At 38.6% G+C, this 24773-nt stretch overlaps 1 protein-coding gene across 4 annotated transcripts in view; it reads left to right on the top strand.

The window, feature by feature from the left end:
• The window catches only part of LOC308065428 (uncharacterized protein), a 58792-nt gene that overhangs the window by 1102 nt on the left and 32917 nt on the right, over window positions 1-24773 (top strand). Inside the window, exons 1-2 of one of the 4 annotated variants that reach the window (XM_080391401.1) lie at window positions 328-462; window positions 2631-24773. The exon at window positions 2631-24773 is cut by the window's right edge and continues 32917 nt beyond it. The gene's annotated coding sequence lies outside the window, so the exon portion shown is untranslated. The other 3 variants (XM_080391402.1, XM_080391399.1, XM_080391400.1) reach the window with 3 other exon arrangements.

Below are 24773 nucleotides of genomic sequence, written 5' to 3' on the forward strand. Positions count from 1 at the left end.
GCATCTCACTGGAATGACTGGCCAGCAGTGCCACAGGCTGTCAGGTTCTTTGGGTCTGCCATTAATACCCGGCTTCTCCTTTGTTACCGTTCAAATCCCACTGTTGCCAGAGCCAACGCTGCAAGAGAAATGAAACAGAGAAGCTCACTTATCACTACTGTTGCAGACCGAGATGGTGCAGAGCCTAGAGGGTTAAAGCAACAGGATGAAGTCAGCACAAAACAGCCCACAAGGACTGGCAAATAAATAAATCATCCTAACTACGTTATTATCATGGCTTGCCTGAGCTTCATTGTCTCTTTCTTTCTTACCTGAATGGCTGTTACATTTTTCTCCTTGTTCAAGAGAGGCAATCAAAAGAGACTGTGAGCAGTAAATGGCTCCTGCCCATTTTGGATGTTGCTAAAAATACTACCTTACCTCTCCATATCTAGAGGTCAATTGGAAAATCAAAATACTGAGGTAAGCAATCCTGCAGACTGTTCAGCTGAGGAGGTTTCTCGCATTTATTCCCAGAAGGAGAATATAAAACTATCTGAATGCATATAAAATTCTCTTACATTCGGTTCTGCAGTTCAGCACCCTCTGCACTGATCACTGAGCAAGGCTTCCCCAGGCACTTGGAAATTGCATTTCTCGATACAGCTTTATAAGATTGGCAGATGTGTTCTGCACAGTTCTGTCATATCTCCTAGCTCTCAGGCAGACAAAATTAGCTTTGGAACAGCTAAGAAGGAGATGATGTGTTTAACGCATTGCAGTTTGGGTACATGTCTGTACTGGCTTACTTTTGTCTTGCAGGAAAGTAGGTAGGCTGTGCTTCAGTTCTTTGTCTATGAAATGGCAATAATATCCTATTTTCTTCACAGGAAGGAAGCAAAGGTGGGAGGGGTATGTAACGTTAATTTTTTGATGCACTGTTATGGCAGATTTCTCTAAGTGGATACATTTTTCAAGGCACAAAATAGTTATTATTTAATGTTCCTCTTGCACTGATATATGAAGATAGCATAAAAACACGCAACACATTGACTGAGAGTAAGAGGAAATTTCTTCTAGGTCTACAGAGCCCTCTCCCTGAGGATTTCAAATTGTTTTCCAAATTAATCCTTGAGCTACAACACTCTTCATAATTTTTGTGAGAAGATAGGTACTCCTCCTATTTCTAAAGGTTAGGACATGTAATTGACTAACAGAAAACATTCCATGTAATGTAGGTCACCAATTTTATAAAGCAAGTAAAACCAAGATGCACAAAGGAATATTTCTGGAGATCTTTCATTTAAATTTTGAGGAAACATTACCATTTCTGGAAGATTCAGTGTCATTTGCAGACAATTTGGAAAGGCCAGACTTGACAAATGAGTGACAATAGCTCAACTCATCCCATGACCGACTCTAACAACAGAAGCATCACACATTTTAACAGTTGCAGAAAATGTATCACAGAGAATTTAAGTGGGTTGCCTGATTTTCATCTACTTACTATGAGACATTTACCATAAAGAGTATGAACTGGAGTATTTTGATCATTACAATATTTGGTCAAAGATGAATAAGGTGGCCAAGGTCTGAGTGGACCACCTCACTGTCCAGTGTCAACTAGGGGCCTTTTGGCAAAATTGCATGATGGGCTTGACCTGAGAAGAGAAAATAGAAAACAGACTTTTTGTAGTTTTGTGCATATATCTTAACTTTATTTCATTTTGAAACTTATTTTTTTACTATCCTGCTAGTGCTGATCCTGTTCACACTCAGACAGTGAATTAAATTTGATGAAACTGAAGAGCATGGAGAAAGCGTGAGAAGTTGGGAGAATATTTGTGTTCTGAGTGCGGACAGATGAGTGTCCAAAGCTTCCATGGGGTTTGCAGAGCCAAACATTTTCCATACCAACTACATTTCTTCCCAGTCGGCTTTCTCAGGCCAGTACTACTGCTCGACCACTCTCCGCAGACCACCTTGGAGAAGATTGCTGTTCTCTGTGCTCCAGGCTGGGTCCCTGCCCCTGTTGCCGAAGGGCCATGGAGGCTGCATCTTGTGATGGTTCCAGTACCCTGCATCCTAACAGATCAGTCTGTTGCCTAAAAGACCAGACACCCATCTAAATAAGCAAACAATTGACCTTTAGCTCATCTTGTAGGTGTCACAATGACCGAATTGCTCCATCATCCACCCCTGCAGCCAAGCAATGACCTCGTGAAACAAAACAGTATCATGCAATTCATCCTGAAATCCTCTACCCCTCCCTTAGGAAAGAGGCCTATCTATAAACATTTGCATTTTTATCAGCTCCAAATTCTTCCTCTTGACTGTTCAGGAGCTCTGGATTAGTGCATAATGTGTTTCCTGTTGTGAATGGGTATGGTAATTTAAAGTAGTTGAAATATTTTTTGCTCTATTTAATTTTCCTCACAACATTTTTTGTTTCATTTTTTTCTTTTAGTTTCTTGTTCTTTTACTGCAATACTGCAGGATCAGGAGGGTGAAATTTAAAAAAGAAATAAAGGAATGTGGGAGGCAAGAGTTATTGCAAATCACTTTTTCATATGCACTGTATTTGAAATGTATCAGAAAAAATACACTGGACTTCATATGTTAACTGTTTCTTCTTTACATGTTCCTTTCAGGTGCCACCACAGCACCACAGCGTTACAGCCTCAAACCAGATGAAAGAGTAGAAAAACGTTTCGTGAACAAAGGCATGATGTCTACATGCAGAGAAAAAAAAAAAAAAGCATAAAATCGTAGAACTGATGGAGAATCTGGCCAGTTAAAGGACTTTGATCAAACATGAGAAAGGAGGAGGAAAAAAAAAGAGAGCAGGGTAGGAGAACCGTAGTTTACACTGCTATAAAAAGCACGAAAAAAACGTTTGGGAAGCATTTTATGATAAAACATAAAAAAAAAAAAATAAAACCAAGTATTGATGGGATGAGACAGTATGACCGTGGCTGCCTCTTAGAAAGTGAGAAATGACTAGTGAATGGATTTGTGCTATTGCTCTGCAAGTACCGTACTAGCAGAGCTCAAAAACAGCCAGCAACCAGCTACCTGCACTGCAGCGGCTTTTCCTACATAGCACTTCCCCAGTTTGGAGCCGATACTTTCTCCCCCATGGCCAGACCATTGCTGCTTCATTGTTGTGTTCCTAAAGGACAGCCAGTCTCAGGCAAGGCTGTCCTGGTAGCAATTCAGTCCAGTTCACCATTAGGGTTTGTTAAAAATTACACTGCTGTTGCTGTCTCCCTGGAACTGCTATTAGCCATCGTCTCAGCGCCTGCCCTTGGTATGGATATATATTGGTCAGGCAGCTCACCTACCACCCTAAGACTCAAAATGTGGGAGTACCCATTATGCTTACCAAGCTGCAAAAGCACTTTTGGAGGTTCATGGTACATACAATTCTGGATTGAAATAAAATGTTAGTTCATTTGATTTATGCTACTGGGGGTGCTTTTAGATGTGTTGGTTTTTAAGGTTTCTCTGCTGAACTTGTCTGATGAAGTTGTGGTCTTATCTTTGAGAGCCTCTTGTCAGCTGATGTTAGTTTGTGAAGCTTCATTGATTTCACTCTGCTTGTGGATCTGTTCCAATTCATATCTGGTTCATAAATTGTAATGCTGTGATTCTTTCCTCTGTGATCAAATGGCAAGAGTTTTGTCTATTTTTCCTCCCCTCCCCAAGATAGGAAGTAACACACATAATGAAGCTATCTCTTTCTGAGGCTAACATCAACATCACTGACCAGGCTGAGTCACGCTCCTGATTCACAAAAATTAGTTTTAGGAAGAGTAAGAGTAGCCCCTCCTCTCTCTCATCAGTGCTGGGTAATTGTCTTGAGGAGAACAATAAACTGTCTCTTAGCAATGCTACTTTAACGTCCTTTGGATAAGAAAATAGATAAAATTCATTTAAGCCTTCCTTTCCTTCAGCAAACATTAGCATTTCTGCCCCTTGGCGATTGTTCAAAATGGTTTTGAAACATTTAAGAGTCATTAGAACTAATAGGTCCCATTCTGCATTTCCTTGAAGGAGGAGTATCAGAAAAAAATGCAGTACCTTATTCCTACTACCTTAATCAAGAATTAATAATTCAAATGATAAACGATGACCAGAACATACTTGAATAAATTATCTGTTTTCTTTGTTAATCAGATATAGCTCCAAATCATCTTGGCTGTTTTTAAGAAAAATATCCCACCTACCAAAAGTTGCATTTAAAAATATTAATAATGACCTATTTCACATGCATATTTTAAAACTCTGGGCTCAGTCTTGCAAGCCTTATTCAGGAATAATAGGTTCCAGACTACAAATAACAGATCTGAAGACTAGCAAGATTAAAATTTGGCTATCCATGAAAAGGTGTGGATATAGAATATCTAGTATCAAAGCCTCAAAATAAATCATTTTTCATAGTAGTATAAATTATAGTTAAAGTTATTATGTAAAGCCTTTATACAAGTATATATAAAATCAAGTGTGCTTAGAGTGCTTAAGCATAGATTATGGGCAGTCAAAAGAGGAAGGTCTTGACTAGGATATTGTCTCTATTTTCAGGGAATAATACAACTGTAAATATTAAGGTGAATCGGAAAAACTTTTAAAAAGAATTTAGAATGTTGCTTGTTAGCTCATAAAATCAAGGTAAGTTAACCAAGTTCTTTTGATATCAACTGTATTTTTATAATTTACTCATAGAAAAGATCAATAGGACTTTCCTCGGCCTAAATTCCCTTTTGTCAGTTGGGTAACATGGCAGCCTTGTACTGACCCAGCAGAGTTTAAATATATCATGTTATGGGCACATCTAGTAATAGTACTGCTGTAGGTTATTTTCAGGCTACAGCATGTTATGCACCAGTAAAGGCAGTTTGGTTTAGGACAGAAGTGAATTAAAAAATAGAAAAATATTTTGTACGTGACAGCAGTCCAAACATTGATGGTTTTGTTCTCTTCAGTTCTGACTGGATTCAGTGAGAGCTGCACATGCTTAAAAATTGCTAAAACTGACACCTATGTTACTAAAAATACCTTGGATTGCTAAAAGAGATTTAGAAATTAATCCCCATAAAAGGCTTTTAGATCTATTCAGTTTTAGATTTACAGTAAATCCTAAGTTTGTTAATCTTTGTGTTTCACTCAGCTTGATGTTAAAACCAGCCAGGTCCATTTCACTGTTTGGTCAGTTTTCAGTGCCTTTCATGTTCAAGCTCCCAGGCCCCAGCAGTGGCTTTTGAACTGCAAGCCACACTCTGGAAACCATCGGTCCACCGAGATATCAGAAAGGTCCCACAGCTGGTCTGTGGGACTATGGTTAGGAGTAAATGTGTGACATGTCCTTGGTAGCTTATGTAATGGTCTTCAAAAATGTTAAGGGCTAATGATAGTCCACTGGTCCAAAGCATCTGAGAACCACTATCCTAATGCATTTGTGCAGGTTTTGGCTATATACATTGAAAACACACATTTACTTACTGTTCATGAATCAGTCTCTACAGGAATATTTCCTCTACAGTCTGCTGCAGAAGGACTTGTAATGGCACTGGAGTGTGGGAGGTTTAAATCAAGCTCAGCCAGTCACCTCTCCCCATTGTCCGCTCCGGACTAAAAGTAGTAGAAGGGGAGACTTTTGTTTTATCATAGGGATGATCCAAGTGTTCATACTTCTCTACTGTATGTAGGGAAAATGCAGAGATAAACCACTCAAGAACTGAATTCACATCATAATGCAGTTTCAGACAGCCAAGGAAGGCATTTGGGAACTTCTAGAGATCTTTCTTTAGGACTTGCCTAGCCCTGTGCTAAAGTGCTGAGCCACACTCTTCCACCTGCTTTGTTCCTTTGTGTAAGTCCCTTTGCCTCTTTTCCTTTTAAGTACTCTCTCCTTCACTTTTCCTTCAGTTTAGCTTCCCGCCCCCCCCCCCCCCCCCCCCCAGTAACACCTTTCCCACGCTTCCTGCCAACCAAACCAAACCAAACCAAACCAAACCAAACCAAACCAAACCAAACCAAACCAAACCAAACCAAACCAGACCCCAAGAACATTCTGGGGAACTAATGCATCAGATGATTAATTTGCAGTTTATGCTCTTGGTGTGTGGTATTCCTCCCCTTGCCAGTAGGATGGGATTCACTTGTCTTTATATGGGAATCTAAAAGGGACACATCTAGACCTGTACCAGTAACCCTAGGCTCCTTTTATAGTCAATGGTGAGAAGCTGCAGGCTCCAGAAGGCGATGTATGTCATTCTGAGTTTAGGAACATTTAGGAAAATTCTGTAGTCACTGTTTCTTCTTTAATTCTGGAGGTAAGCAAGGGTGAGTAGTTAAGTTTAAATGTCTAACTCTCCGAAGGTTAGCAGTGGGTATGTGAGATGAACTTCTCTTTCAGACTGCATGATATTCTGGACTCTCTTAATCTACCAGCCATTACTTTCAAGTGGCCACTGAACAGGAGAATGTATGCCAGGAAGCCAAAAGGGAAAATATGCGCCAGGAGAAGGAGGTTTTAAAGCAAGCTATTGCTAGTGATTTTTAATGAACACAGCTTTTCTAATTAGTGCAACTTTTGCTAACAAGGTTTAGTAATTAAAGTGTGGAAACTTGAATTGAGGTGAATAACCTTATGAAGTAAATGACATGATCTTAAGTAACAATGTAAGTGAAGTATGTCTGAGTCCAGTGGAGCTATATGTAAAGAAAGGGATATTGGCATGGGGAAAGCTTGCAGGACATGGCTCCTGGCTTGAATTGCAATGAGTTCGTTGGCTGTGGCCCTTATAGGCTCAGTTTAGATTAAACTCCCCTAAGATTGTACACTTTGTTGCTAGACTAGCCAGCCATGGGAAGAAAATGGCTGTGGTTCCCATACTGGATATAATACATGGAAGGTTTGAGGTGCAGGGTGAAAATGCCAGCACTATCACAGCCTAATTTGAAAATGAGACTGAGACTTAAGCTTTGATCTTTCTAGTCACTATAGGTTTGTCTGCCTCCTACCTTTATGTGGTTCTGTTGAAGTCCATGATGCTCTGTCAAAGTGCAGGGAAATGTTAGCACTCAGAAAAGTGTCCAGAATCCCCCTCAAAAAATGTTTTGGTGTGTATAAATAGATAGAAAATATACACATACATAAAGAGAACGTCCTTTAGAAGGACTCTGTAGTCTAAACATATGTCCAGCTGAAGCTCTAAACCAGTACTACATTTAACAAAAATAATAAAACTTTAAGTTGTAAAGCAACAGTAAAATGTCCATAATTTCTGTTGGTATTAGAAAATCCAGCTTGTTACCTAAACCAAAATTGTCCCTTTCCATCCCCATCCATTTTAATTTTGCTGAGAAGAAAAGCAAAAATACCTGATTTAGAAAAATGTTAGGATGTCTGATGGTTTTATATGGGAAACATACAAAATTTTGTTTTTTTAAAAAGGAAACAGAACTCTTATGGTAGACAATGGATGCTAACTGTGAGAAATGAAACCAGCAGGAGTTAATCAAGACCTCTAAAGTCAGAAAACAGATAGTGTCATGCAGTTAAGTTTGGGGGGGGATTTGTTTTTGGTTTTTTTTCCCTGATCTTTTCCTCTTTTCTAAATTAGTTTAAAAACTACATGAAACATTACATTGGCAGACAAGTAAAGCTAACATAAAGTCCCTCTCTTAAACTCATAATGTCAGAAAATTCAGAGATGAAGCTACAACATTACTCTTATCCCATACTGCAGTACTTTTGGTCAATGTCAATGTTCTTACTGCTGACATAATATCGAGGTAGGTAAAAAGCAGATAATTTTGTGTCTTCCCTTAAATTTTTTTGTTTTGAGGTTGAGGGGTAAGGTTTTTTAATATCTTGCTACAACATTTCTATTTTCTCCTTCAATGTGTTCTGCACATTGGAATGTATTCTTATTTTATTTTTGGGTTTATGCTTGACAAAAATAAATAAAATTATGTGAGTGAAAGCAATGAACATAATATATATCTCATACCTGTATTAATGAAGGTGTTTTTTTCTATTATTCTGTTGCAAGTTCCAAACAGAAACATGTATGTAGATTAAGTTAAACTCATGCATGCCTTTGCAGGTTTAGGACATAAACTGCCTAAAGGAACTCATGAAAATATATTGCTCGCGTTGTATCAAGGAGTTTCTGTATCTCTTTCAGTACAGTCATTGTTTTCCATTTGCAATATTGAGAAACATTTGCCAGAACTCCAGTCTGTTCCTTTGAAAATTTAAACATGTGCACTTATTTTCCATTGTTATGAGAATAAGGAGTGTTTTTTTTTCTTAACGTATTTCAACTTTATTGCACTCCTGAAATATATCAAAGAAATAATCTGATCTTAAGCCTCATGGTGTGTGTCATTTTCAGCAGGGTTTGAAAGATCAGCAAGTATTTTTCAAATAGTAGTCACTGGGCAGGTCCGATTTATTTCATTGTTCAGCTTTTCCCAGTTTCTACCTGAGGCCTACTGCGTGGAAAGGATGAATTACTTTGCTGAGTGTTCAGCTCTTTCAAGAAGTAGTAGGAGGGAGTGGGGAAGGCAGAAAATTAATCAACGAAGTCCTGATTCCACACACTCTTACTCAGCTACCACTTTGTATATGTTGACCTGTTATAGTAGGAAGACATTTATTAATTCTTCAAAGTAGGGAGAAATCAGAGGGGTAATGGATCTCAAGCATGAACCTCTGAGTCACATCTTAGATATTCATTCATGGACTGGTGCAATCTAGCTATCTCCTATTTTTCAGGGCTGTATTTAGGGGTACTCTGTGAGTCTGCAAGAATTCAAAACTGACTAAGCACAAAAATACAAATAATTGATCATATAAAATGCATTCAATTTTATTCCAGTTCCTTCAATGTATATTTTGAACATGCAGTGAAAGAAGAGGTTGTATAACAAATGTATATAAATTATGTTTCAAAAATATTTTTTTAAGTGTTTAATGCAAATATTGCATTTTTATACCATAATCTAGATAAACATCAGTGGCATGGTCTGTTTCCGCTTTGGCTTTAGTCACACACCAGTCCAGTTATTTTTTGTTTTATTTTGTTTTTAAACGTGACTCATGATGTTTCTTTATGCTTCTTATACAATACTTCTTCCTTCCTGACAATGCCTATTTGTTCTCTATTTTTGGCTTGTTTTTCCATTGTTATCTCTAAATCATGTACATTTAGCTGATGACTGGAGGATCTTTTTAATTAATACAACTATTGCAGAATAGTTATCATTTTTTGCTATGTATTAAATGTTGTCAAAGAAATAATTTTTAGTATTCTATGCTTTCATTTTTTTCTTCTACAGTGTTCCTACACTAGGATACATTCTATGCATTAATTATGATTTGTCTGATTGTAAAGCCAAAAATAAGTTTAAAATATAGTCAGATTTCCCTGAAGAAGGAGAACTTTCACATTATCAAAACCAAATTGAAGAAGGACTGAAAGGTAATATTTGTGTAAACTGTGGAAGACATATTAAAGGTTCATGAGGATTCAGATGAGGTAAAATAATGTTTATGTACGTTGATAAGACAATATCCTAACTTTTTATTATGGTTAAAAAGGGAACAGCCTTCTAATAGACTATCAATGCAACAGCTTTTAGAAAAATAATTCACTAAATGCCAAACAGTACCGGTTTAGTAGGTAAATAAATAAAGCAGTATTCACCCAGAATGAGCACGGCAGAGTTAAGCTTCTAACAGTCTAAAGAACAGCTGGGGGAAAGGTATCCACATTTTATTCTTGTCTTCCCTGATATTTGCTTTCCTCCATAGTTAATATTAATCCTAACGATGGGTTTAGTGTTGGTTTGAGAAACAGATGATATAGTGAAAGAAAATATATCTATCAACAGTGTATAGGATCAGTTTGTTCTCTAAATTTTAAAATTCTTATTTCCCAATCCTTACTTTAAAAGACAAAATCTAATCTACAAAGAGGTATTTGTTATCCTTTGATACACTTTAAGTTTTGTATATTGTTCACTCATTAAATTTAATTTTACAAGATAATAACAGGGATATATTTTTATGAATATAGTTTGATATAATTGCTACTCCCTATTTAATGATAGTATTAACTTGCAATTAAACAATTTGCTTTACCCATACAAAAGATTTCCAAGACTTACCCTTTTCTTTTTGTCCACTGAATTGCTGCCAGTTCTTAGGTGAAACTATTTGCCTTTTCATCACACTTTTTTATCCTCTTATTTAATGCACACTTAAGTGTTCTCCTGGACTCTGGATGTTTGATGTCAGGCTTGCAAGGTTCAAAACATTTGATTTGTTGGGTGATGTCCTTTGGAAATGGAAAACACCAAAGAAAAAATACTGTTGCCTCTGAAGACTTGAAAAGGATATAAACTGTCTTTCACACCTGGTATAAACCTGGTATAAAGGCTGTGCCTTTCTCAAAGGAGAAAAAATCAAGTTTCTATTTTTGATGGATGGTTGTCTTCCTTTAATTGTACCCAACTTACTTTTTAAGTTATGTGGTCTTTTACTACTAAGTTATATAGTCTGTCACTACTAAGTTATGTAGTCATTCAGGAGTTCTGCCTGTAGTACCATGTCTACTCATCAAATATATCATCAGGCACCACTCATATAATGGTCTGAAGTGTTGTGGTGCAACTGAGTTTTTACATCAGCTTTAGAGTCTATCTGACAAAAAGTGCTAATATTTTAGATATGCTTTTCAGAGACACTCCCTGTTTGTTGTTGTTGGAGCTGCTTTATCCATGAAACACTTTCTCTGACCTAACAGCTTGAAAACCCTTTGAGCGTATTCCCCTTAGAAGAGGGGACTCACACACAGTGTAATGACACAATACACCTTCAGGAAAAAAAACCCCGTAGTGTAGAAAACATGGCACTGAAGTGCTTTCAGGAAATTATTTACAAAAATTATCTGCCAGATCATTTATGCTATGGGGAAACTGGTGGTAGGGAAAAATAAGACCAGAATAAACAAAGCCCAAAGCCCAAAAGCTTAGAAATGTAAATCCAGTGTCTATTTATCTGAGACATATGAGAGGAGCAAGCCCCATTCTGCTTCAGCCTTACCTCTTCTGAAAACACTCTTTGCTACAGTGAGAAGGAAAACTCACCTGCATGTCTATTTGACCAGACCATTTGGTTTATTTACAAATTCATCACTCTTTTACTTGTACATATTCATATTTGTAGTTCTTCAGTAGCTGACAAGCAGTAACCAACACACATGCCTGATGGCACAGCTTACCTGCTCCAACTTGAAATCTGGCTCATGGCTGAGCCAGGTTCTTAACTAAGTTTTTCTGCCTTTTGTTCAGTTTTTATATCAAATGCTGCATATTACATGCAGATTTTGACTATAAGGCAGCACTTCAGCCAAATGGCTTCTATGAGTAAGGCAGAAACATTTTTTATTTTCTAGGGCAATTAATTAGACATCCACACTGTCACTCCCACACTTAAATTAATCTCCATATGTTCAGTTATCATAGGAAAAAAATAAATGAAGAAGAAGCTGACGGGAAAACTCATAGCCACATCTCTGCAATGCTTTTTCAGACACCTAAATTTCTGTCAGCATGTTGGGAATTCATAACCTCACTATTACATGCTTACCTCATCAGTGCACTTCGTAATTTCTGCACAAACAATGGCCCTGTCACTTTTCATCAGATATTTAAAATAAAGAAGAAAATAAAGAAGTCTCACTCATGAGACTTAGTACTTTTATTACATGCAGTTTAGAACAGTTACTAGATACCTGCAAAATACTACTTCCGATTTAAGTAGCACTTCTCAAGTTACTTGTTTTGTAATATATTGTCTTTGTTTCATTTAATTTCTTGTTTCATTTCCTTGCTAATTTGAAAAAAAAAAAAGCATACTTTCTTGGTCATTTTTATGAACTGCCAAAGTTCTAATAGGTCTTGTTGGAGACTCTTTTAGATCGCTTTTTAAATTAAATGTCTTGTGTGATGTGTGGTCTCAGGTAAAAAAAGAAATACAGAAAGCACATCTGAACTAGTGAAGCACTTTAACACGGGAAATGTTAAGAAATTGCAGCTATTGAAATGTAGAAATATATCCTGTAACAGCTTATGTATCTCCAGCCTGATACAGTTGTTTTCTCTATGTAACATTCCTGTGTTTTAAGGCATTAAAAATGTTCCCAGCCAAAAGTTTCCATTCTTGCCCCAACATTTCAGCTGCACAAGACACAGTCTGATCAGTACATACAAAGGAGTAGACTTTACTCTTGTATTGGATCTGGCTGAGACGGAGTTAATTTTCTCCATAGCGGCCCTCATGGTGCTGTGCTTTGTATCGGTAGCTAGGAAGGTGTTGATAACACACCAGCGTTTTGGCTGCTGCTGAGCAGCGCTCGCACAGCATCAGGGCTGTCTCTCCAGCATTCCCCTCTCACCACTAGGCTGGGGGTGGGCAAGGTCTTGGGCGGGGACATAGCCAGGACAGCTGACCCAAACTGACCGAAGGGATACTCCATACTGTGTTACATCTGATCAGCAATAAAACCTAAGAGAAAGGTGGAGGAAAGGGGGGCATTCGTTATTATAACATTTGTCTTCCAGAGTAACCACTATGTATACTGAAGCCCTGCTTCCTGGGAAGTGGCTGGACATCATCTGCTGATGGGACGTAGAGAATAAATCTTTTGGGTTTTTTTGCTTCCATGCATGACCTTTGCTTTTGCTGTAATAAACTGCCTTTATCTTGACCCATGAGGTTGTTTTAATTTTATTTTCTCCCCTGCACATCCTGCTGAGGAGGGGAGTGATAGAGTGGCTTGGTGGGCAGCTGGTGTCCAGCCAGGGTCAACCCACCACAGCCATACAGGCACGAATCTTTCATGCAGGGCTGCACAGCTAGCAAGAGCCAGATTTGTCCCCTCTTTCAGGCTGGTGCACATCAGTGTTTAGGATGCTTACCACATAGCTCTGTCTGTGATAAGGAGTTTTCTTCTGCCAGCTTTTGGAAAAAGAGTATGACAAACAAATCCTAACCCTCTGCTGAGGCTGTTGAACCACATCAGTACCACCATTCTTTGCTCTACAGCATTTCAACGCATAGCAGGTACTTGAAACCCATAGTCTTAGGAAGCTGTCAACCTGCAGGATTTTATAGTGTTAGTAAACAAAACTAGATTAAGGAGAAAAGAGTTCAATCCTTTATGTAAAGATCTGTTTCATATGCTTTACATTAGTTCTGTGACCTTCTGTCTTTAAGGCTTCACTTTAATTTTTACATTTTCTTGAATCTCAGGATCTCATTGCTTACTTGACTCAACATTTTCTTCCAGTCACTGCCTACTTGCTCACTTTTTAAATTCCAGCTGGGTTATTCTCCATGTATAGCTTTAGGACAGGCAAGACTGCTTAGTTATAGCCACACTTGTGCTTTTTATTTATATATTTATTTATTTAATTGAGGGGATTGTGTAAGGGTGTTGGAGCTTAATAAATTGTATTCAGAAGCGAAAGGCCTCCCTCCTTTTCTTTGTCTTCTTTTCCTGCCTTTCTCCCTTCCTTCCCATCCTTCCACCCTTCCTTCTCTCCTTCCCTGTCCATAGAATCACTAAGGAATTCAGTGAGATTTCTGATTTGATTGTAACCACATAACTAGACATTAAAAGAATTGTTCTTCTATGTAAGGGCAAATAAAACAGGAGTTTAGTGAGAAAATTTCCATGGAAACAACAGTTCAGTGACAATGAAAAATATTTGTCACCACAATGTGCTAAAAATAACTTCACAAATAACTTTATAAAATTGGACAATTTTTTATTGATAGCATGGCAGGCAAAACCATTATATTTTTTGTCTGCAGGATAATACAGCTCATTCCAAGTTCTGCATCTCTAATTCTTGAGTAGGATAACTTTGCATTTGCCAACCTGCTTTTTTTTAAGCTTATTTTGACATTAGGTATTCTTATTCATCTAAATACAGGGATTACAAAGCAGAGTGGGCCGCAGTGTGTGCTGCTCGGTTGCTTGCCACTTCCCAAATCTTTCTGCATTGCTGCTATTTCACAGCAATACTATGATCAGTCCTCTGAGAAAAGAGCAGGCAGCTTGGATCTGCACATTTTTTGCTATTGCAAGAAAGCTGTCTTCTTTTACCTTTCCTACAATTTTTAAAGAAAGAAAGGTTGATTGGCAGTTCCTCTACAAGGTACAATAGAGCAGTTAAATTGGGTAGCAGTCCTCCTTTGTAAGAACTGTCACGGTACCATATATGCTGCTGCTTCTATCGCTGGGCTTATGAAATTCCCCTTGGGATCTCAGTTTTATGTTAGTATCTCCTACAGTTGTGTATGTCCTTGGGTTTTTTTTTCTGCATTTGATTGGTGTTCAAGTACAAATATAAAAGCACATATCTGTGATGATTTTTGTATTTAGCTGTATCTAGTCAATTGATACTTGATGGTGTTATAAGGTACACACAAGTTGGCTGCAGACTGCAACTCTGTTTTGTCTGTGATGGTTGTATGGTCACACTTTGTCTTCCAATGGTGTCTCACTTTTCTAGTTAACTAAAATTTCAGTGGAATTATCTGTATAGGTTGCTTTGTTTAGCTAACTGAAACGCAGTCACAGAGGAAGGAGTTAGTTTCCCTGTAGTAAGGTAGAACTGTACTGATCACTTGGTCAACAGATTTGTCCAGCAGGGTTTTGTGGTTGTCTAATGGGTCTTGTCTGACAGACAGACTGGAAGGTTTAGAACAGAAGGAGCTAGAGTAAATATGTATACTTTTTCATTTTTGACAGCCTACTTAAGGAGAAATTGTCTGCAAGAACAGTTTGAAGGAAGAGGAAATATTCCTGTCTTCTTGCTGACTGCTGGGCCCTCAGGGCTTTCAAGATGAATGGGCTTAGAAGTCCTGTGTTTAGAGCTGCTACTTATAAAGCAATTTGTGACTATTTTTGTTTTTTGTCCTTTGAGTAAATGAAACTATGTGCTTGAAAAGGTCATGGAGAAGCACACTTGTTCATAATTGTCATGTGTTTTTTCTGAGAAAAGGTATGTCTAGCTTATGGTGGTAGTTGGAACGGGGCCTTACATAGATGTAGCTGCATTGTGGGTTTGGCTCTTAGGAGAAATGTTAGATAGTTGGTCTGTGTTCTCAAATGGAAAAGTAGCACTCGGATTCTGTCCAGATGATGGCGGTGTCAAAATGGGAGCTGGTAACTGCATCTCCTCATTACATGAGAGTGTCCACAACTGGGTGCTTTATCAGGTGTTACAGTGGTGAACAATACAGGTTATGTTCTTGTGGTATCTACTCCGCAAAGGATCTGCTCCTCTATGTCTGTGAACCACTCCCAAGTATATAAGCAACTTAAGTGCCGTAAGAAATTACTTACAAAAAGTTAGGGAAACTGTCACAATTCAAATATGTAAACATTTAAATATGGACAAAGTCTTTAGGGGGTTGGGGTCAATACACCAAGACTGCATAGCCTCCTCCTGTCATGTGATAGTAAAGCAAATCGAATGCTCTTTTGGACGTGAAATTCTGGGGAAAAAAACCCAAAACCAAAACAAGCCAGTTTGAGGTGTAAGATGGGACATGCAAAGATAAAATAATGACAGCTTTGTCACATCGATAAAAAAGAGTTCCCATGAAAATGTATTTTTCTTCAGTGTTTTGTCCATCTGTAGTAGGACTTACTTACTTTCAGATCAATGCAACTGAAAGATAAATATGTGTCGTATTTACTGGTGGGAAAGAAAAACCCTAAAATTTGGATACTGCAGAATAAAGTTGAGGCGGAACTCTCAAACGAAGGTTTGACTGAAAGAACAGATTGGAGGGGGAGGACGTACTCCTTATTTACAACTTCAAGGCGGAATGAACACAATAGCTGAGATCACTGAATAGGGCCAGTATAGAAGTGCAAAGAAAATAAAACCTGTCTTAAACTGAATTTCTGCATTAACAAAAGCCTTGTTGGCCATTCTGCACAGGGATTTGTGGCTGACAAAATGGATAGGGCCAGGACCTATCCATCTTGGCTGTCAAAAATGCCTTTAGTCTACTAGTGTCCTTTTCTGGAAGAGCAAATTGCTTTTAAAACTAGTCTTAATAGGCAGGTTTTATTATGTAAAGATGTTCTAATTAGGCATCTCTGCATTGATTGAGTGACTTTAATTTCTTTGTGCTTAGAAGTTTTGTGGCAATCTCATTAGTGATCATGCTTAAAAATACTTGCTGTGAGTAGACAGCCTTCTCTGCACAATGGGTTTAATAAATACCCTGAGCTTCAGCATTTGCAGTCAGAACTCCTTTTAAGTGGATTTTGGAATGTCAGACTGAACATACCCTCCTGCCTGTGATCCAGAGCAGTCACCCATGTGAAAGGTTTTCAGCCTCTGTTTGTGCTCTTGGCTCCACTGGCAGTGCGCACAGTCGATTTAGGTTGACTGTCCATAAGCAGTTCTCTTTGCTGCCTGTTAAAGATACTGGGCACAGTTTATGCAGATTATGTAGACTGTAACTTGAAAACCTTCAGTTTAAGAAACTGTTACACTACCTTACCTTATATGACATATTAAACAGTATGTAGTGTGGCAGACTTGAATGGGCTTGTAGTAATGAGGATCTTATGCAATAATTATTTTAACTACCTCCCTTTCTTTGCATTACCTGAACCTACATCCAGAAAAGCATATATCTATTTGTGTTTTCACTGATAGTTCATTTGATCTTGATATTGACATTCAGCCAAGACGTAGTAGCCATTTACATTGCATATACCTAAGCTTTACTCCAGCAGAGTCTAGCTTCATCCTGGAAGATCCAAACATCCTCCCCAGAGGCTAATCCTGTTCCTCTGGAGCTTGGAAAGTGAATGCATGCTGAAGTGCTATTTATAGGCTGCAAATGTAGGTAATTAATTCCAAAATATGGAACTTAAAACTTTACATTGTCTGACACCTGTGTTGAGATAGGTCTTTTTCTACCAGAAGAGTTTCCCAAGTGGACATAGTTCTGACCTGAGGGTGCTCAGAGGCACTGACAAACTCACAGGGCCAAGTCACTGAAACACACAAATTAGGCATCGACTTTCAAAATGTGGATATTCAGCTAACATACTGCATGTATCCAGAGAATGCCAGGTGAAGAAAACCTACCCTAAACCTCAACTTTGATGCTGGAAGAACCCCCTTTAACTGGTAACCTGCTGGTTAAATCTCTCACCTGTTAGATGGGACACACAGAATCGTAGAATGGTTTAGGTTGGAAGGGACTTTAAAGATCATCTAGCTCCAACCCCCCTGCCACAGGTAGGGACATGTTCCACCAGACCAGGTTGCTCAGAGCCCCATCCAGCCTGGCCTTGAGCACTTCCAGGGATGGAGCATCCACAGCTTCTCTGGGCAACCTATTCCAGTGCCTCACCACCCTCACAGTAAAGAATTTCTACCTTCTATCTAGTCTGCAATCTACCCTCTTTTATTTTAAAACTATTACTCCCTGTCCTATTGCTACGGGCCCTACTAAAAAATCTGTCCCCATCTTTCTTATATGCCCCCTTCAAGTATTAAAAGGCCACTTCCCAGAGCCTTCTGTTCTCCAGGCTGAATAATCCCAACTCTCTCAATCTGTCTTCAGGGAGAAGTGCTCCATCCCTCTAACCATTTTTGTGGCCCTTCTCTGGACTCGCTCCAACAGATCCGTGTCCTTCTTATGCTGGGGGCTCCAGAGCTGGTTTCCTTCTGTAGGAGATTTCAACCTGCCGCTTCCTGGTGGAAGTCTGAAGACCAGCCAGTAGGATGTTCTGGGTGGGGCTCTTGCAGCCTCTTCTGATGAAAGATGAGAAAGAAAAATCATTGCGTGGAAACACAGTGTTCACCTAGCTGAAGCCACATCCAGGGTGCCAGCAGCTCTGGTGGGTACCTGAACATCTGTTGTGACCCTCCTCCCAGGCTGATAAGCAGGGTTCCTTCTGCTTGGGCTGACTCAGTTCTTCAGTGTGTCTATTCTTCTCACAAATGATGTGAGGCTTTCCTTGTTCTATTTCCCAGAAGTGGAACTGGCTTTCTTCTGTTCTTGTAATGAGGACAGGAATTTTTTTTCTTTTTTTTTTTTAACATATTCCAGTATTTAACTACTATTTGGTATGGGTCGGTTGTTTTCTTGCTGTGTATATAAATAGGTTGTCAGTGTTCCATTCAAAACCAAAATAAAGCTGAGAGAAGATGCAGTCTAACCTAAAGGAGAGGACTGCAGGATCTGTTAACTCTTCAACTTGGCAGCAGATGTTGCTTGAGGGAGGGGGGTCAAACATTTCTAGAGATCTAACTTGCATCAGCACAGGAAAATGCTGCAGACCTGTCCCAGTGCTGGTAACAGTTGGTTTGCTCCTCAGGTGCTGGCAGCATTCAAAGCCTTGGGGTAAATAAAGCTGCCAGCGTTTTCAATATTGTTATCTATTTAGAGCAGGCCTAATCAACACTGCTTAAAATGTTAAAGACTGTCTGTGCTCTGTTTATGCTGTGGCTCCCAGCTTCACTGATACTAGGGCAGACAAATCAGTCAAGATTTTAGGTGTTGCCATCGTTTAGAGGCTTATCATTAATTTTTTACTGAAGTCTGCTCCCAGAGTGTGGTGTCCACTTGCCTTCCACTGTGCTAGCCACCCTCTGCAAGCTGCATTTTCAGCCTGAAGGTGTAGTGTATGTTAGCTACTTCCTAAGAGCTGGGGTGATGGTGAGAAGTACAGGACATTCTGCAGGAATGCAAGAGGTGTTATGTGGTGGGTCCTGAAGAAAACCTGCTCATAATCTTGGTCAGGAGGCTGCTATTTGAGAAGTGCCATCAATTGTCATCAATGATGTAACACAGATCTTCTATTATATCAGAACAAAACCTGATTATATATGAATATTTTTTTTTTCAGTTAAAAGCTAGTAAATGAACTTTTCTTCCCAATGTTGAGCTACATAATGAACCAGACTACTTTGATATAGTCCTTTGGACTTCAATTGGATCAGAACACACTTAAACAATTTTAAGCTGTAGATGACTCTATTAAAATTTTTTATTTGTGTTCAGTGGGTCAAATTCTTAGCTTCTGTGACATAAATCAGATTCTGATCTTGTAATGCTCACATATGGTGCTTTGCATTGTAAATCACATCTGTTTTTCAATATACATTGTACTGCAAAGTAGAAAATATCTTTTTGAGAGTCAGAGACTGGAAAAAAAGGTTGATATAAACCATAGCTGGAAAACTTCACAGTGCCTTTATTGTGCCTTACATGACATAAAAATATAACTGAACATAAGGGTGATAAGGACAGAAAGCCTGATGAAGTCCCTTGGCTATTTTGGTGACACTTTGACTGCCTGCTTTGCTTTTCGCTTTGGTTTTGTCTTGCCTTTACTGAATATTCCAGATTTTTTAAATGTTAATGTATTTATCAATGTTATTTTAACCTTTCCTTTAAGTTATTGGTGTGTATTTCAAAGTATATTTTGTCATAGAATGATCAGAGTGTAAACTTTAAAGGCTTGATTGGGCTTCATTCTTGCTTGTTAAGTGAGATTCTTGGGGAGACTCAGTTCTTTCAACTGGCATTTCTCTTTCAAGTTTTGGGATAACATTCCTAAAAATGGAGATTTCGTCTACACAGAAATTATTTGTTGCTGACCTTTTGTATTGCTATTCTGCCAAGTTCAAAGTACCGTACATTTGCGTTTTTTCTTTTTTTGCTTCAAGTTTAATTTGTTGCTAAGTTCCCACCACTGCATATGGTGTTATTGTTTCACTTATTCTATGTATTTTTATGTTCTGACTAGATTTAGTGGAATGATTGAAAACAGAAAAGTTCTAAATATGCTTTGTGGGTTACTAAAGCAGTATTTCATTTCTGGCAACATATTGTAGGTATTATCTCAGCTGTGTTGTAAAAATACTTAATATGGGTAGGAGGAAGGAAGAGGAGAAAGAGACAAATCTTGCTTTCCCTTACATGGCTGTAGAAGACAGACAAGGATGTAGAAGGACCAAATAACACCTCTTTTAAATCCTGCATAAAGGTTTTAGTAAGGCCACAGCGTAGCTGCTGCCAATTTGCCCACCCTGAAATTGACTTGTTGGAAAACAATGGAGAAGTGGGAAACAAGGTCACTAACTAGTCTGGATAAATAATATTGTAGCTGTTAAAAATGTGCACCAGTTGACTTCCCTTCCTCCTTTATTGACACAGTAGCAGGTATAAGGAAGTTGCTGTGAGTAGCAGAATGCTCCCAACAAGCACCCCAGAAGGCTGAAAAACTGGCTTGTTCTTCTGTGCTTTGCAACAGCAACAATAAAAAAAAGTTTTTTTTAAAAAAAAAGCCTAAATGTGGTTCTAAGCATGAAGATCTTCAAAGATCAGCCTCGGACAACAGAGAACATGAAAAAGGTTGAGGAAGAGCAAGGCATGAACAAAAACTGGCCAGGTTAGTAAAGGTGCAATGAGGCAGTAGGTTTTAAATAGGGCTTGAAAGCAAAGAAAGATGTTTGGCTGACAATGAGTGGGAGGCTTCCAAACATAGGAAGCAACATTAAAGACTGTAAAAGTTGAAAGAGGCAGAAGGATAAAAGAATTGAAGAAAGAAGCCAAAGCTGGGTGTAGGGACACAAAGGGTCACTTGAAGTTTTCCAATTCTATTAGACTTTTTATTTATTTTTTTCCTCCATCAGAATTGCCATCTCTTCAGTTATCTAACTTTTTAGTGGCTTTCACTTCTTTTCTATTGGAATTAATTATCTACTAAACATTTATTTCAACATATTTGTGTTTAAAGTCACTGAGAAGTACCAATTCTACTCCCTCTTTTCCCTATTCTGATAGTGTGAGAGAACTTAAACCCAGTTTTTTCTGTCTGTGAAACTAAAATGAACAAGATTGAGATCTGAGACTTGCTACTCAGCACCTGAATAGCAACTTCTTTTTAGCTGGAAAAAAAAATACATTGATCTGAGACTTGGCTTGGCAGGTTTTACATTTTCATTAAATATTGATACACAAATGTCATCTTTGTTTACACGGCATGCTGCTTCCTCTAGGTTTTAAACAAGGTGGGTTTTTTACAGACAGTATTGAAGTCAGGAGTTCATAACAACTTTACTTATTGAAACGTGTGAAAAGAATTTATCAGTATGTATTGAAAGATATGGATATACTTAGGTATCATAAATGATAAAAGCTTAAAAGCTGTGCTTTTGTGATATCAGGTTTCTGAGTCCAGTCATGTTAGAGAATGCTTTCAATTAAATCAGTCATAGCCTAATAAATAATCTGCATAAATGTGATGTTAGGTTTGGTCAGTGCACTAGGATGTGAACAGTAAACTTTAAGGACATCAACATTTGAAGTTGATGTTATCTGCCACCTTGTTCCAGTTGTTTGTGCTGCATTTGCTTTCTAGTAAAACATATTCTGGTGATTTAAATGAAAAAAATTGCTTGTTTCTGTAGTGCTTTAGTTTGATTTTCCTGTTTTAAATTAATTAATATATTTTAGTTTGTATTTGTCTTAGGGTTTAGGGAGAGGTAGAAGTAAGGCTGAGAAGAAACAATTTTAAGCTCTTCAGAAGTAAAATTTTGAGATATTGTGAAGATAAGGAAGGCCTTGCTTGTGGGTTTACGTTCCCAGATCAAGGTCTAGTCCTTCCTTGAGGTCATTACAACTGGGCAAGTTGGCTGCTGTTGGCTGTTGCTGCCTTGTGGATAGATGCACAGGGATTGCACAACTGCAGAACCGACAAGCTGCTTGTGACATGACTGGAATCAGGTTTTGCTTGGGGTAGGGGGGAAGGGCTGCCTTCATCTTACTTCCCTATGTCTCTTCTAATAAAATCACAAGAGAGAGAATTAAATCAGCACTTTTTAACTTGTCAGTATATCAGCACCCTGCAAGTTCATGGGAATGGGAAGTTCAGGATATCTGCAAAGTCAGCAATTCAAGAGGTGGTGAATGTGGCATGGTGATAAAGTTCACATGTTGCTACATCAGCCTACATTTAAGCAGTCCTGACTGCCGCAAAGAACAGGTAAGGGCATGGAGCTATACCATGAATACCTACTACAAGAGTAACTTTAGATGACACCAAAAAGCATGTTAAAAGGCATAGCCATAGGGTAATTCTGTTTTACATCTTCCCATAGCCACCCACTCAGACCTCTTCTTGCTTCCATTCCTTGTGAACAGTAATTTTGGCTTACCCTAGTGTCATCTGCAGCATCAGAGACACCTATGCTACATTATTGTCATAACACATTTAACTTGCTCTTATCTATGAAAGATCCTGGCAGATATCATCCACTTGCTAAAAGCAAGCCGATTGCAGTCTTGAGTTACCAAGAAACACCCAGGTTATACAACCACATCCTCCCTGCCATCCGTCTTTCAGATGGCACTTGGATTGCTGAGGTTATCACCCGCTTTCTGCACTCTGCTGGACTGGGTCTGCTGGTCTTCCCCCTTATGCTGGTGTTGATGACCCTCAAAACAAATGTAAAATAAACTAACTCTAGAGGGCACAACCGAGTGTGCCCAATATAGAGAGCTCTGAGCCACAGACACACGCTGAGCCAGCCTGATGGACTATGAGAATAATTTACCAAAGGAGACAGTGGATTCTTTGCTCAACCCTTACAGACTGATATTCTCGTTCAGGGAGAAACTGTAGTTCAATCAGAAGTTAAGGGCTTCATGCAGAAATTAGTTGGATTAAAACTGATGACCTAGATTATCACTGTGAATATTTGTTTTGTAGGCAGAGTCTATGCAATAATCTCCTTATATCTAGCTGCAGAGAATAGGTAAGCATCAACATAATTGAAAGAAAATAAATCTAAACATAGATGCAAAATGGAAAAACATTCCTGAAGTCAGCAGAGGTATTCTGATGTAAACTGGCATAGGTTTGCAGTGATTTACAAGTAAGTCATAAGTACTATTTGGAAAGGACAGAAGGCATATGGAATATTAATATCTTAAACAAAGAGTAAAGGTGAGTTACTATCACCAGCTCATTTTGTTTATCATAGTAATGAATGGCTAAGGACGGAAGCAATTATTTCATATTTTTCCATGAGTAAGTTTTTCCGTTGTATCTTTTATGCCCACACATAACAATCGAGGATGCAATGAGGAGTTGTAAAATGGTTTCTGAAATTGCACACCACTGGCAGGCTGTCAGGGGTAAATGGGTGCACCCACTGCTGCATGGCATTGAGTTGTGCCAGCTGCTGTGCCAGGAGGCATTATGGGATGCTCTGCTGTCAGGGGGTTCCTCTCACCCCACCTCCAGACTGGGCCTTAGGACCCATCACCAGCACCAAATCTGTCAATTGGTGCTAACAGAAGCCTGACATTTGAATGCCAATAGTGCCAGTCAGCAGATCTGAGAAAAGCAAGTGAGAGGATGGGCTGAGCAAAACCTAGATCTTCCATGCCAGGAAAAGTGGGCAATAAATGAATTAACCTTCACAAAAGGCACACTAATCTGGGCATCCAAACAAAGAAGGAATGGATTGTTGGGTCAGTCTTTCCACGGGACTAAATAACCGATACAGCTAATGCCCTGAAGACCACTACCATCCCTTCCATTCATGGGTGTGTGTCTGAGAGGGGGAGAGGGGAAGGCAGGGCAAGAGCTGGAGTACCGTGCATGGAGCTGACAGACCCAGCTTGTCTGTCATCCATTTGTGCCTGGTTTGTTTGTGTGTTAGCCTTTGGCTCTGGGATCACTAACTAGGTCTTTTTTTCCCCTTTTTTCTTTTTTTTTTTTTCTTTTTGTTTAACACTTCTGAGAGATATCTTGCATCTGCTTCTTAAGTTGAATGTTTCATGGTGAGATAATTCTCTCTGACTGCATGTAATATGCAGACTCAGCAGCTCAGCTTTTCTTTTTCTCATGCTTTCCCGAAATGTCAGACAGCAACATTCATATCTATGCAATAACAGGGCAGGAATCAGCCTGAAAAGAGTTTCAGTATTGGTGCAGTTCTAGTTTCTTTTCAGCTGAGTGGAAAAAAACTGACTATTTTTTGGTTTGTTTTAATAGTGAATTAAACTGTTTTTCTGTATGCAAGTGTGAATTGTGCCACCCTAACAGCAGCAAGGTGTGGAACTTAATGTAGAAAACCAGCTTGACCACTACGCTTCAACAATACAAAACTGATTGATTAAGCTGTGTTTACACTGCTTCATATTGCCAAATAAAATAAAATTAGATTTGATAAAATGCGTTTTCCTGTATCATTTTATTGTTTGCATATTTCCCCAGTCTCAGAAATGCATCCTAAACCATGTATTGTGATGGCAATGGGAATTTTGATTACTGTGTGCATTGCTGAAGAGATCATATAATTTGTAGACTTGTGAGAAAAGAGTGGTCAGAATGAAAATCCAGAGTCAAAAGATTATGAATAATATATTTCTAGCAGTTACACTTGACTGGCATAAACTCTAATTGATCTGTACCTGGGGGGAGCACTCCTCTTTTCAGGCATAATTTACATGTCATAATAAAAGCTATGAAGAAAGAAATGAGACTTGATCGAATACAGAATTCTGGGTTTGAGTAGCCTCTTAATGTTTAATATGGCTCTGTCTAAAACAGTATACAGTAAGTCATATTTAAGCTAGTATAATTTTTTGATTGTAATGAGATCTGTGCTCTCTACCTTCAGACATAAAGTCCATGGGTTATAGCCTCTCC

This window comes from Falco punctatus (genome assembly GCF_963210335.1).
Source record: "Falco punctatus genome assembly, chromosome: 6".
Classification (NCBI taxonomy): Eukaryota; Metazoa; Chordata; class Aves; order Falconiformes; family Falconidae; genus Falco; species Falco punctatus.